We start from the raw sequence: 14,510 nt of genomic DNA on the forward strand, positions 1-14,510 counted from the left end.
ATTCCTGTATGCCTGAAACATGCATGTTTATATTGTATTTCTGGTGTTATATGTTGTTATAATATTTTTGTTAAGCTCATTTACATATTTTTAGCAATGTACTACTTAAACTAAGTTTAATGATTGTACCTTAATAATTTTCTTTTTGCTGTGGAGCTTTTCTCCCCGGGCCTCATCTGACAATTTTTTCAACCCAGTTCCATCACATTTGTAAATAAATAAATACAAATAAATAAATAATCTAAGCACATTAAGTCTCATTGTTTCAGAACTAAATAACTACCTGTCTTTCAAAGCCACCCTCATCCAGTTTTGTATACCTTTAGGACTATTCAGCTAGAGATTTCAATACACTGCTCTACCACCTGTCCCTATTCTATCCTTCAATTTAGTTCCCTCCCACAGGTGGAGGCAATGGGAAACATGAAAATCAACCCTTAAGGAAATTGGAATGTTTCTGCTAAAAGGGCTCCTAAATACCCATGATTTTTTATATTTTATATCATTAAGGGTATATTCATGTAAATAGAGCCAAACCCCACTAGCTATTGACATGTAATAGTTCAGATATTTTCAAAGAATGCCAGTGCACCTTAAGTTGACTGGCCATTTTTTTAGAAACAAGCTTAAAATCAAGCTTGATGTCCATTAACATTAGGGTGCCTACAAAATATCAAAAATAGCACCTGAAACAACGGGTAAAATAGTCACAAAGACATACCATTCAGTACAAACTTCAAAAATGACCCAGCCATGTTAAAGCTTTCACTATGTAATTCCTTAAAACTGTAGTGGAGGCCAGTGGGATACATGCAAATGACCCTTAATGACATAGTGCTTCAGCTGCATGACTTCTGATTGTCCATAACGGTTTACATTTTAATCTTTATAGGTACATTCAGGCCAATGAAGGCATATCCACTAGCTGTAGACATGTCATGCACATAAGATACAGATGCAGATACAGCAACCAGCAAAGACTACAGGTACTTCTGCTCATGCTTTTTCTAAAATATATTAAAGCACATATCTGTTGTTTACATTGTTTCTTTAAGTATCTTAATCATGTAATATCTTTATGTTAACAATGTAATATCTGAATATTCAACAATCCTGTATTAGCTGTATTTCTGTACAAATCATTTATTTTCAGTATTTTCTTTAATGGGCAGAACGTGAAACTGGAAGTGATGGATTAGTGCTGCATCCTGGTCAACCAATTTTAAACAAATAACTAAAGCAATAAATAAACAAATACAAAAAAATGTCTGCATTTTATTTATGACATCAATATGATAGTAGGCAATAACGCTCCTTTAAGCTGTTCTTTTCCAATCACAGTTTAGCTAAACTGCTAAGGGCCGAGTCTCCTTTAAAAATCTCCATCTTGAACACAGCCAAACTTACATATTTCTCTGGTTGAGGTATACAAATGAGCTCTCCAACTCGTATATCCACCCCCCCCCACACACACACACACACACTCACATGCACGCACACTACACTAATATCATTTGCAGCACCTACACTTTATTTCTAATATTGTTCTTACTTGTTTAACAAAACTCCAGAATCAGTCACAGTGATTTAGAAATAGGTATGCATCTCATACAAAGTATACCAGAGGACTGTTGCTACACTGTGGTAGTAACATACCTTTATGGCAGCATCAGCTCACTGGATAAATCAAATTTACTGGGATAATAAACCCTGTGCATGTCAGCAATTCCATCTGATTGTCAAACAAATGTATGCTTCTTTTTAATTAATACTAAACCTGACTACAACCCACACTGTGCTATTTTATTGCTTACCAGATTATAAAACGTTCTGCCAATATAACTGGAGAAAACTAATAGAATATGCAAATATGCATATGTGCCCAAAGGAGATAAAAATAGAAGTGTATTTAAGTATTTGCAGAAGTAAACACACAGGAGTAATGCACAGTATAATACTTCTATAAGATGAGAACAGTTCCTTTATAATTTTACGATACATTGTTTGAACCACTCTCTGTAAATCTATTACATGAGCAGAGTGTAACAGTTCACTGGATCCATTGGTGTTGCTCCCACGGTAGGTAATGATGAAAATGCTACCTTCATTTTTCATTCAATTATACCTGAGAAAAAGTAGTTACTGCATTAAACATTGAAAATCAACTACAAAAAGTGTTAATGTTTAAACATTTGTTTAAATTGGATTAATTCTCCACTAGTGTGCTTTCTGCATGGACTATGCTTGTTCCTGAGACTATGTGGGACTTCATCAGGGCCTTTGATTCCTCCTTCATTTCTAAGGCATTCTGGTGAGCCTATAAATTGCTCAAAGTTATGCATATGATACATGTGTGTGTGCGTGCACGCGCATGTATGTATGTTTGTGTGTTGGTGTGTATCTTTTTGTGCATGCACTGGTTACCCTTTCAGGACTTTTATTTTGCCATGTTTCTTGATTGCAGAGGTCACCTCCAATTCTCTATAAGCATGAAAGTGATAAAGCAGGTATCAGAAAAACAAGGTTATGTACTTATTTATTTTCTTACTTTTGTGACTGAGTTAATCCAAATATGCCTATGGCCTACTTTTCATGGGAGACCCAGGTGGTGTTTATACAGATGGGGAAAGTTTGGATAGTACACCACAGAAATTGTTGTACTATTTTTGGACTGAACACTGGATGCTGCTGCCTTTCAGGAGAATAGAGCATGCTATCCAAGGTAGATGCACAAAGAATGGCAGAGGTGACAATGAATGGAGATTTCAGTTACTAAATATAAAAAAAGATGTAGTATTGTTTACTGAATTTGACTGTCAGGTCTTGCCTAATGTGGTACACCTATATGCTTGGTTAACCTGATACTCAGACCAATAAAAGCACAACCTGGAATAAAAAGAGGAACAGACTAGGCACTGCTGATGGTAGTGTTCCTCTCCAGCCATCATTTTCTACTACTGGAGACCCTTGTGTTGTAGGGGTGCCTTTTATGAAGATAGAGTTGGTGCTTCCTTTAGAGATGATGATACAGAGTGCCAACTAGAGCATATATCATGTGAAAGAACTAGGAGTGTGAAGCAAGACTTAATGACGCATATGCTAATACTGATGCAGGTTACAATGTCAGACTGGGATTTAGGTTTCTAGCAGTATTCTTTTGGCAGACAGGGATTGGCCAACAGATGCACTGCAAACAGAATGTGAGGCTCTCCAAGTCTTTTGGTACATTTTAACAAACCAGATGCTTGGTATTATTATTTTCATGTCCATTAGTATGGAAGAAAGATTAATTAAAGAGTTTCTGATCAAATGACAGAAACATAGAGTCTAATTCTGCATCCTAGGAAGTACCACTGGTAGGTGTAACTCTTTGTTGATAATGTCTATCGTAACAATAGGGAAAATTTACGTTACCCCATCCAAGAGTTAACCTAAATGTGGCCAAGTTGTTATAGTATTTGACATGCTGTAGGTGTTTCTCCACAGGTCAGGAAATACTAGGGTAAAGATTTATCCCTGTACAAAGTCCTATTTACATTATAACATACGGTATTAGTTTTAGAGTGTGTATCCTTAACATTACCTGTTCTGCCAATTGACCAGGAGAGGGCCTGAAGGTCAGCAAAGGGCATAAACAAAAAGTTGAAAAAAAATTAAAGGTGTTTCAGATAAGGAAAAAGCCCAGTAATGAAGAATCTTTCATAGCTCAATGTCTCCATTTAGGAGTCTGTATGTGATGGAGAAATGTGGAAGGCTTTTTTTAATATTTCCAGATAGCTAAGGTAGCATAGCTGTTTATTGAATCACAGGAAATCCAAGCCTATTGACTGTTGTTACCATTTATATATTGCCAGTATTCAGCCCTAGACTGACCCTACTCAGTTGAGCAGGGTTAGGGCAGTCTACTGAGGGGTGAATTTATGAATACCCATACAATTATCCAGTTCCCTTTAAAAGTAAAGTAGTGTCACTAGTGTCACACCGCTTAATTTAAAATAGTCAACTTTAGAGGTGGAAAAGATGCTGTGTAATGAACCTGCCTCTCCACCTTGTTTTATTTATCTGCAGGTGAAGATTTAGAACCCTTGTGGCCTAATGGCTCAGAAGCAAATTATAGATCATTGCTCAGAAATCTGTGAAGTACACATGAAGGGACAGCACTTCCAATCTTTTCTGGTAGCTTAGGGGTTATAAGCCAGTTAGGAACCTATGAGGTTTGGGGGAGGGATATTTACCAAATGCAGCAATGTTATTATACTAATTTAAATATTTTTTAACACACTAGATGTTTACAAGTGTAAGTCCTTGTTGCAAGGCTTGGGTGTCAGTGTCTGTACAATGACTTCCAGTTTACAGTCATCTGCAAACGTTTTAGCTAGAGATCTTTGTTTGTGGTCTGGGGGTCAGAAAGTTATATGCCAAACAAAAGGGGTCACAGCATGGAGCTTTGTGGAATACCACTGCTTACCATCATCCTCTTTGATGAGGCATTTCCTAATTTTACAAAATGGGCTCTGTACTTTAGCCACCTATTTGCCATCCACCTTAGCATAGAGATCTATTTATAATGCACTGGGCTTACTATATTACCATGGGGTACAATTTCAAAGGCCTTAGACAGGTTGATGTATGTCATGTACATAGAATGGTCACTGTCAACCACTTGTGTTACTTTCAAAGAAGTTAACCAGATTCATTAGGCAGGATGCACCTTTCACAAAGCCAAACTTTTATGGGTCTAACCTGATGAAAATTTTAATAGCATAGTTGAGCTGGTCAGTTATGATATGCTCCATGGCTTTGCATATAAGATTCGTCAGGCTGATAAGCCTGTAGTTCCTGGGGTCTGTCGTGAGACCACCCTTGTGAAGTGGCATCCCTACTGTGGTGTGACAAACTTTAGTGATGAAACCAGTGGCTAATTTAAACAAATTAAGGAGTGGCTCCACCAGACTTGTCTAGTTTATTAAAACAGCAGGTATATTAGCAGGGCCAGTGCAGGAAGTATTTTTAGTCTTTGAAAACACACTTTGTGCAAGATCCTTGGAGTGGATGGGAGGTTGGTTTACAGAGCTTCAGGGATAAGTGGGCATTGAACAATCATTTCAAGGTGAAGCTGGCACTGAATTAGTTAGCTACTGCATTGGCAAGCTGGTGGTGCAATCTTGAATAAGTTCTGAGCAATGTCAGGTGATATTTCTTAGTTTCATGTCATAACTAATGAAGGATCTGAAGTTGGTCTTAGATTCAGATGCCAACTTAAGTCACATGCTGCCTTAGAAGAATTAATATTTTTTGTTTTTAAGTTTTTAACCAATATTTTAAAATTGCCCTTAGATCCACTGTATACTTTAAAGTTCACTGCTGAAGAAATTCATTCTCATGGCTCCTAGAAGCCATTCAAGAGTTTGTCAACAGTTAAACTAGAAATATAAACAACATTTCTATACCATTTATCTATCAGGAAATTGAAAATTTTGACATGACCAAATTTTCTTATATATTTTAGAGAGACATTTCCATAATGTTCCTTTTCTATGATGATAATACCTGCTCTTAACTGGAAGTCTCACATACAGATTGCTATTACGGTACTGATACTGTACCCCAAAAAATGTAATACCAAGAGAAGTTGCTAATGCCTCATTTCTTAGTGATTTGTACACAAGAACAAGTCACCTTTTAAAATCCTGTAGCCAAATGAGTACAGAGAAAGGGTCTCCAATCCCTCTTTATAACCACATTTTTTCCGTCCTCTGACTTGCTTAATGACCATCTTCTGGATTCTGTCAAGCCAATTTATTTGGCAAGCATTATAACAAGCAAAAGATCCATGGTATTCCAATAACAGGCTGTACGGTTGAGATACAAAGAGGAATAAGACGCATTTCTCTCTGTTACTACTGATACTTATGAGGATGCCATTTCAAAGACCATGGCACTTCCTCACCACTGTCTAAGAACCAACATCAAACTCCAAAGCATTGTCCACCTTGTATCCTAAATCTCTCAAATAACATACGAAGGTCAAAATGTCATTATTCAGAGCATAAGGAGAATAGTTATTTTCAGAGCCAAAACATCACATTGTATTTTTTGGCATTAAATTGCATTCCATTTTCAGTGGCCCACCTGAATAAAATGTCTAGCTAATTTTGCAATTTATTATGATTGTACATATTTGTAACTATACCCACTACTTTGGTGTCACTGGCAAATGTATATAGTCAGGTGATGTCACATACTGGGAACACAGACATTAACAGCTTAAACAATATGGGGGCAAGAATAGATTCCTAGGAGAACCCCAAATCAACATTTTTTTTTTTTATTTTTGAAAAAGGATGCCCTATTCTCACTCTAAATTTCCTTCCTGATAGCCAATTAGCTATTCAGCATACAATGTAGATATTCAGATTATATTTTAGCATAACAGCAAGTATTCTATCACAGGGGACCAAATCAAAGGCCTTCACAAGATCTAAGTAAATAACATCACTAGCAAGGTCCAAGTCAAGTGAGCAGTAATCATAAATTAGCTAAACAGGATCTCCCCCTGCAAGGAAACCATGTTGATATATATATATATCTGTCCTTTGTCCAATATCCCACTGGAGCAGAATGCAAATTGCTCACTTAAAACATTTACCCAGAACTGAGGTCTAACTGATACACCTATAGTTGTCTAGTGATTGCTGTACATATCCTTTGGGTATTGAGACGACAATGCTTCCTTCCATATTTTGTGAACTTATCCCTCCTCCAGTGATTACTGAAAGAGTACTTGAAGGCATGATACCAAGCCGCTTACTATGCCAGAAAGGAAATATCCATTTACACTGTCAGGGCCTGCAGTTGCACTTTTTAATGCCCCCTAACACCTATGAAACTAAGTCATAAGGGATATTCAAACAAACATCAGATCTACTACCTATGTTATAGTTACAATATAGTTACAATCCTTAAGCCCATTTAAAATTGAGAATGTCTTAGGAAATATATCTGCTAGTTCAACTGGGTTTGTAATAGCAGAGTCACCGTACTTAATACTAATGTAGTTTCTTTCCTAAATCATCTTGGGTGCTGACTAGGGCATTTTTAATCATCTTAGTATTCTCAGCTAATCAGTTCTCATAGCCAGTTCTAATTTTCTGAGATAACAGCCTCAATTATTTTTTTTTAGTATTTATCTATATATGATGAAGGCACACAGATTATATTTATACCACTTCCAGATGGCCTTTGTTTTATTTTTCACTTGTGATAACTTTTTTGTCTACCATTGAGGAAAATGTTTTGTTGTGATGATTGGCACATCAATAGGTACAAACCTCTTTATTAACCATGACTTTACACTAAAAAGTATCCCACCTTTCTTCAATTGACTTTCCTTCCAGTTGCCTCTCCCACTGCCAAGCACTAAGTTCCTTATTTATAGACTTAAAGCCAGTTCTATAAATGTCCTAAAGGGTGCACTTGGTCAAAGACATTTTCACTATTACTCACAATTTCACATTAAATTGAATAGTGATTTGATTTTCCAATTGGGGCACTGATGTTACAGCTTAAAACCAAATTAGTCCTGTGGTTTAACCAAACATCCTCCAAAAACTTACCATCCCTGGTTGGTTGTTTAATAATCAGTTCACAGTTGTATAAAATACAATGTTCAATAACGATTTATGACAATAGACTTGGTAATTCTAGCAATTCCTGGAAGGATAATGTCCCCATGATTATCTAATTTCCTTAATTAAATAATTCAGAGATACTACCATATAAACTGCTATCATGCTTTTTTTCCTAAGCTGGGGGTTCTATAGAAGTTCCCCACCATTCAGTCATATATTGCCAAAATTAATTTCACAGTTAAAAGTTCCAAAAACTCGTCAGAATAAAGAGAAGTGGAGAAAAACTTAGTAGACACATATATAGATATACCACCACCAAATTACCCATGCCTTTTAAACTCTTGAACAATTAGAGGTTTGTTGCAACTATTAAACCAAGTTTCACTGAAGCACAAGTCATGTTCTACAATTTTCTTGTACTGTAGAGGTTATGTTGGTGGTTTACTTTTAGATTTCCTATTATATTTAGATAGGTTATGGACTGCTAATTCTACATATTTATCCTACTGAGCATTTGACTCTTTTGTCTAGTTTCTTGCTAAATGGAGGTCAGAGATTATGTTGGAATAAGTGAATTTTGATACTTTATCATAGAATTTGATGAGATTTTTATGTTTAAAATCCATGAAATAATGAATATTGATATCTTCCAGTTTAGAGGTTCTAATGGTAAATGTTGCTACTTTATTACGAGACACTGACTCCAACATTTAAGAAATTATGCAATTTTTCATGCTGAAGACAAGCTTGGTATGATACATACTAACCGGAGTGCTACATTCAATACTCAGACAAATAAATGAGGAATACAGAGGGACCAAGACCTCCTTGGTACTTGAGAATATACCTTTGATAAGTAACTAGGCAATAGATAAAGGTTTCTTTACTTTAAATGATAATTTGTGATCAAAGGACATTTCGTTGTCACTGAAAGTGGCTGATCTCAAATGTCGTTTTCCATAGCTCAGGCACACACTCTGTGGAAAGATTAAAAAGTTTACAGAGGGATTCTGTAATAACATACCTTCTGGCAACAATAAGACAGCATAGTATAATGTCTAGATCTGTGGAACCATTATTTCTAATTATGATAATAGCTTCCATGATCTTGTCAAGAGTAGTAATTGGAGAAGCAGTGTTAGATAAGGAAGGGGACACTGGGGTGTCTGAGAAGGGGAACTGTGAACTAAATTTGTCAGTTATGTCACTGGATTCTGTAGCAGAATAGTTGGTGCTGTTCACTTCAACTTTGTTGCAGTACTAGGCAATACTTTGAACAATCTTAAAATAGTTTAAGAAAGCCTTGAGATTATCTTGATAGAGTTTGCTACTTTCAGTTTATATTTCCAAAGGTTCATAGGTAAGCACTAGGCTAACTGCCTTAAGCCTAGCCAATTTCCCTAGTTGGTGCTTAAATTAACCTATCCCTTTTGGTGTTAGATTGGCGTATCTATCTCACAGATTATAATTATAAGCTATCCCTAGCAACAATAACTAGGATAACACCATGGATAATTAGAGGGGACCTATGCATGTGCTAAAGTATTTGGAAGCTGCCTCTGCCCATTAGTAGTACAGGGGGTAGTCCTGGTGTAAATTTTCCATTACCCATCCATAAATCCAAGTTGTGCTTGACTATGGAATCGATGAGCTTTGTTTTAAATAGATGGATAGTTTGTTCCAGAGCAGGAGTATCCTCTGCAAGATATACCTATCCCTCTAAACCGTTCTGCTGAAGTTTAAGAAAAAGTGAAGACCCATGGACTGAGTATTTTTGATGACATTTAACTAACTGAAATGCAGTAGGTCCACCAGTAATGGGTCAGAGAATGCCTTGTATGCTCTGCACAGGTCATGCCTAAGTAGTTTATAAGATACTGAGTACAGTGACAGGATTTTAGCCTTACCTTTCCTAATAAATCATTTAAGATCTCTGTAGACCTGCTTATGCATACCCTACTGACTGATGACGGATTTTTAAAAATAAAATCATATCATTTCACCCTTCAATTATAAAGTTTCTTTACCTGAGAGTTACATCATACATGTTTACCCATGAGTTTTTCATCATACTTATCCATAACAGGTAGTAACTAGTAACTTATATACAGACTGGTTTAAATGGCAGTAAAAAGCATGGATAAATATGGCAACTTTAATGACTCCATCGGAAGTAGGGATAAGCATGTTTTGTTGTTCTTAAGGCCCTCGGATAGGGAGAGTTGGCTTTTGATCAGTCTCTGAATGTACTTAAGTTTGTAATTGAGTTTGTGGGAAATTTGGGACTAATTCTAAGGGAAAAGTTGGTGGTTTTATGGTCAGATTTCATCAAGGATTGGAATAACATTCATAGGTGTGTAGGCAAAGGTGGCATTTGTAAAGACAAAGGTGAAGTGTAATTTTTCCTCTTCTGGGCACTTATACAATTTTATTTAAGCCAGATGGGTAGCTAGGGTGGGGTGAGAGGTGCAACTGTCTTATGTCCAAAGTGTTGGGGGATATGGTTTTTAAAAGATGGTATTGCATTTCTGGTGAAACCTGAGCACTGCTGTGCTCTGTATATGATCTAAACTGTAGCAAGCAATTTGCTACAGTTTAAAAGTTAACAAAAAGTGTGAACACTGTAGAGCTTTGTGCAGGTAGGGTATAAATTGCAGCAACTATTTGTAGTAAATGTTTAATACAGTTTAAAAGATGAAATGATAATATTATTATTTTTTTTATTTTTCAATAAAATATGTTGGAGGAGGGTTGGGGGCACGGCACAAAAGTGGGGCATGTTGTGCAACTGGCCACCTGGTTGGAGTGCAAGTAGAAGGAATGTCTGTTTTTCTTTCTTTCTTTCTTTTTTGCTCTTCAGAGGAATAGTTGGGGAGGGCATAGATAGCACAGTTTTGTACTTACCATAAATGTAGATGTTCGAGTGCTAATACAGCTGCAGTAATCACAGATGGGTTCTCTGCCGTCAGGCGGGTCCTCGGTCGGCCGAATTCCAAAGTCTAGGTCCGGCGTCGGTTGCTGTCACCTTCATTCCTGACATCAGTGTGACAGGGGTATATAAGACACAGCCAACGCCATTTTCTTCAGTCTTTCTTGCCCCAGATGTCAGGTGCTCCCAGAAGGAAGGCAATACATAAGTTATATATATATAATCATGCAATGTAATATAATCAAAAATCAGTAGTTGCAAGCAAATACACCATAGAAGGATAACCCAATCAGGTTGTATGAGGAGGTGTTAGCCACTAGGCCTTTACCAAGAGGGGAAGGAGGGAGGGAAACCTGTACTCCAGCTGTATTAGCACTCGAACATCTACATTTATGGTAGGTACAAAACTGTACTATGTTCATCGTGCATACAGCTGCAGTAATCACAGATGGGTAGAATCCCAAAGCTACGCACAGGGTGGTAGGCACTAGGTGGAACTGGGAAGAGCCAGAATGCCCTGCAACACAGCAGTGGCAAAGCCTGCTCTAGTTCTGGAGTATAAAGGCAGGTGGTAGTGTTTTGTGAAGGTATGCACAGAACTCCAAGTGGCTGCCTCCAAAATATCTTTGGTAGGGACTCCTCTGAGGAAGGCTGTAGAGGTAGCTGTGGCCCTTGTGGAGTGGGACCTGATGCCTGTAGGAACAGATTTGCCATGAAAGGAGTAACAAAACCGTATGCAGTGGCCTATCCATTTTGAAGTTGTCTGTTTGGAAATTGGCTTCCCTTGAGCTCCTACAGCATAGGACACAAAGAGTTGTTCTGATTTCCTGAAAGGCTTTGTTCTGTCCAAATAGTAACGTAGCTGTCTATGGATGTCTAAGGAATGTAGCAGCCTTTCCCCTTTGTTTTGAGGGTTGGGGTAAAAGGTAGGTAAGTGTATGGCCTGATTTAAAGCTACCTTGGATACTACCTTAGGCATAAATGACGGGTTGGTTCGTAGGGAAACCCTGTCCTGATGGAAGATGAGAAAGGGCTGCACAGCCATGAGGGCTTGTAGTTCCAAAACCCTACGAGCTGAGGTAATGGCCAGAAGGAAAGCTGTTTTCCAGGACAAATATTGCAAATCTGTCGAGGCAGCTGGTTCAAAGGGGGGCAATGTTAATTTTTCTAGAATGTAATTAAGATCCCAGGCTGGTATTGGTTGTTTCCTTGGAGGTCTTATATTCTTAGCCCCTCTGAGGAACTGTCTTAAGAGTGGGTGAGAGAATAAGGGTGGATCAGTGTTGTATTCTGCAGAAATGGCTGAGGCATGAATTTTGATGGAGGAAAATGAAAGTCCACTGTTCAACAGCTCAGCTAGATACTGTAATGTCTGAGGCAAATTCAGTTTTCTAGGATCCTGGCCTTTTTTCTCATTCCAAGTGCAAAACCATTTCCATTATGTGGAGTAAGCCTTTCTAGTAGATGGCCTTCTGGCCCCCAAAATGACATCCTGTACCTCTTTGGAGAGTAGGGTCTGTTGTGGTGTTAAGGAATTTTCCATGCAGCCAGATTGAGTGTTTTCAGCTGACTGTGAAGAGTTTTGTAGCTGTGCTGAGTCAGCAGAAGAGGCATTAGAGGTAGGGTCCAGGGCGGAGTATGTGTTAGGCTCCTCAGGAGTGGGTACCAGTGTTGTCTTGGCCAATCTGGAGCAATCAGTATCATCTTCGGTCTGTCTGCTCTTGCTTTCAAGAGCACCTTGGGCAGAAGAGGCAAAGGTGGGAAGGCGTAAACTGTCTGTGCTGCCCAACTGAAAGAAAGGGCGTCCACTCTCCAGGCCTTTGGATGGAAGGTCCTTGAGCAGAACTTTGTCAATTGATGATTCCTGTGGGAGGCAAAGAGATCTATGTCTGGCCTTCCCCATGCTTGTCTTATCTTTGTAAACACTTGAGGATGCAACTTCCATTCATGTGGGTCTGTCATATTTCTGCTTAGATTGTCTGCCAGCGTGTTTTCCAATCCTGGCAGGTACTGTGCTTGAAGTTCGATTTGCCATTCCAGAGCCAAGTTCCAAAGTGACATGGCTAGCCTGCACAGGGGGTATGAATGTGTTCCTCCTTGTTTGTTTATGTACCACATTACTGTGGTGTTGTCTGTTCTTATCAATAATTGCCCTGGATGCAGGAGGTCCTTGAAAGCTGTAAATGCATTTATCACTGCTAGCATTTCCTTTTGATTGATGTGAAGGTGCTTTTCCTTTTGGGACCATTTGCCCTGAATGCACCTGTCTGTCATGTGTGCCCCAGGCATAGTCTGAGGCGTCTGTTGTGATGACTTGATTTGCTTGAGGCTTGCAGAATGGTAGACCTGTGTTTGTTTGGCATGCTTGGGCCCACCATAGAAATTCCTGTTGCAAACATGGGATTATTGGTATTATTGTTTCCAAACTATGGCTGTGTTGAGACCATAGGTTTTTTTAGGTACCATTGAAGTTTCCTCATATGCAACTTTGCACATGGGATTAGAAGAATGCAAGATGCCATGAAGCCCAGAGCCTGCAGGATTTTCCTTGCAGTTAGCCTGGTACAATTTGCTAGTATTTTGAAGTACTGAGTTAGTTGCCCCTGTTTTTCTGGCGTAAGATAGGCCATCTGGGTGTTTGTGTCCAAGTTGGCACCCAGGAAAGTTATTTTCTGAGATGGTGTTAACCTGGATTTCTCTTTGTTGACTGTGTACACCAGTGAATTCAATAACCGTGTTACATAAGCCAGATGTTCCAGAAGTATGTGTTTGCTGTCCGCTTGGATCAGGCAATCGTCCAAATAAGGGTAAATTTGCATCTCTTGAAGTCTGCAGTAGGCAATTACTGATGCCAGGCATTTCGTGAATACTCTGGGAGCAGTAGATAAGCCAAAGGGCAATGCAGAGAATTGATAGTGGATTGAACCTGCAAGAAATCTGAGGTATCTTCTGCAGCTTTGTCTGATTGCGACATGCAGGTATGCCTCCTTGAGGTCCAATGTTACCAGCCAAAACTCCTTGCCCAGCATGGGAAGAAGCTGCTGTAAGGTGAGCATCTTGAATTTTGGTATGAGTAGAAATGTGTTTAGGATGGATAAGTCCAAAACGGGTCTCCAGTCGGTTCCTTTCCTTGGTACCAGGAATAGCTTTCATGTCCATGAGCTTTGAAATTTGTATTTGAGCCTCTGCCCTTTGATTGTGTGGCAGGTTCGGCATGCCTCTCATTTTTGGAAGAGTGTGAAAATGAAATCTGTAGCCTCTGTTTATGATGTCCAGGATCCATTTGTCTGTTGTGATAATATGCCAATTTCTTGTAAATAATGCCAGCTTTCCTCACAAGGGTGCTGCCAGCTGAGACTTGCTTGGCATGAAAAGGGGAAAGTCATTGGTTTTGTTTCCTGTATTGTTGTGCACTGTCTTTGCCACCTCTTGGTGCTGGGGTTTGCCATTGTCTGCCTCTATATGATCCTTGAGATTGTCCTCTGCCCCTTGTGCGCCTGTATCTACCTCTTTGGGGTTTGTCCGTGGCTGGAAAGGACCAATTTTTTGAAGGCCAATTTCTGCTAAAACGTGGTGGTTGAACCTGCAGAAAAGCTTTGACAGTTTGCATAGATTTAGCTTTTTCTTCCATTTTCCGTAGTATCTCCTCAGCATTAGTACCAAATAATACATCCTTTTGTAAAGGAGCATCTAGTAGTTTAGCTTTAACATGATCAGGCAAGGTTTGTTCCCTAAGCCAGGCATGTCTACGAATGACTGATCCTGTAACAGTAGCTCTACTTGAGGCCTCTAGAGCATCACAGCCACATTGTAAGGTGTGTTTACCCACTTGTTCTGCACTATGCATCATATCCTGCAACTCCTTCAAATCTGGTTGTTCAGGTTGTGACATTTTATTCCTTAATTGTGATAACAGAAACTGCTGATATTTAAGCATATGGAACTGACAA

General features: G+C 38.7%; 1 protein-coding gene across 1 annotated transcript in view; it reads right to left on the minus strand.

The window, feature by feature from the left end:
- SUSD3 (sushi domain containing 3) overlaps nt 1-14,510 on the minus strand; it is a 1,048,308-nt gene that overhangs the window by 859,164 nt on the left and 174,634 nt on the right. The window lies entirely within an intron of this gene.

Source organism: Protopterus annectens, chromosome 7.part0, assembly GCF_019279795.1.
Source record: "Protopterus annectens isolate FY-2018-M chromosome 7.part0, PAN1.0, whole genome shotgun sequence".
Classification (NCBI taxonomy): Eukaryota; Metazoa; Chordata; order Ceratodontiformes; family Protopteridae; genus Protopterus; species Protopterus annectens.